The following is a 1,301-nucleotide window of genomic DNA, read 5'->3' as shown; positions in this document are numbered from 1 at the left end:
TGGCGAGGGCCTGGGGTGGGGCGGGAACCGGGTGGAGGGGAGCTATGAGGGGAAAAAAGAGAGACATTTGTAATAATCTCAATAATAAACATGAAAAAAAAAGTGGCCACTGAGAACCAGCCTTCTTTGGCCTTCATGCCACGGCTGGCCAAGTGCAGAGGCTGCTGGGCCAGGCTACCTAGAGGAGATCTGACAAAACTTTAAATCTGCCCCGCAGGTGCGAGTTCCCGGAGGCCAGGGAAAATGCCACACGTACATCATTGGTATCGCTCACCACCAAGAGCAAAAATGGATTTTTATGAACATCCTTAGGGGTTAGAACGTGGCAAACACTGTGCTAAGCTCTTCGCAGATAGTAATGCTAATGCTTATAACAGGAGAAACCCAGGCCCATGCCTATAGATGGAGAAACGGGAGCACAGAGAGGCTAAGTAACTTGACTGAGGTCACACAGCCACACTGCATGACGGCTGAGATTCAGACTCCGACCGAGGCCAGTGTCTTTGTGCTGAACATCCCGGTGCCTTGCGGCCTTGGTGAGACTGAACTGAAGGTGTCATGTGACGAGATCCGGGTCATAAGTGCCAGAAGCGTTTCCAAGCTGTTTGCATTAAGCTCCCGGGAATCACAAGGAGCCCCCAGGAAGAGGCGCCATGTAGAAGGGCCCTAAAACACTGTACCTTTCCCCTCCACCTCCCTGGTAAGCGTCTGGGCTGGTCCACAGACCCCCACCCCTCCCGGTCGCTCCCACCGATTTCTGACATGACCTTGGCATTGCCACCCGCTCTGACCTTGCTGAGGCGCCCCACACACTTCCTCTTCACCCCCCAAACCACCACCCATCCGCTTTCTGTCCCCATGGGTTAGTTTCTATTTTCTAGACATTTCTGTAAAGGAATTACTCCTTTTGTTTGGCTTCTTGCCCTTAACAACTCTGAGATCTACCCATGCTGTTGGGTGTATAACAAAACCCCATATTCCCATAGGCTAATGGATACAAGGAAGCGTTACGTTCCTACGCCATCTCATCAACGTCATTAAAAAAAGACCCTGGATGAAATGGTGCTGTTCGAGGACCTGCTGTACACCCTGTGGGACGTTGTTGTGAACCTAAAACTGCTCCCAAAAAGTCTATTTAAAAAAGAAGGAAAAAAAAATGTGGCCTGTAATACTGCAAAAGAACCACAAGATGGCAGCATTTCCCTCAGAATTTTCACCTCTCCCATGAACTCCGCGGCTGGCCGGGAGGAAAGCAGCCGGTTCTGGGACTGTCTGTCCAGGCTTCCAGGGGCTTTCAAAAG

Source organism: Myotis davidii, unplaced genomic scaffold (genome assembly GCF_000327345.1).
Source record: "Myotis davidii unplaced genomic scaffold, ASM32734v1 scaffold164, whole genome shotgun sequence".
NCBI classification, from domain to species: Eukaryota; Metazoa; Chordata; class Mammalia; order Chiroptera; family Vespertilionidae; genus Myotis; species Myotis davidii.
Note: the sequence above shows the minus strand (reverse complement) of the source record.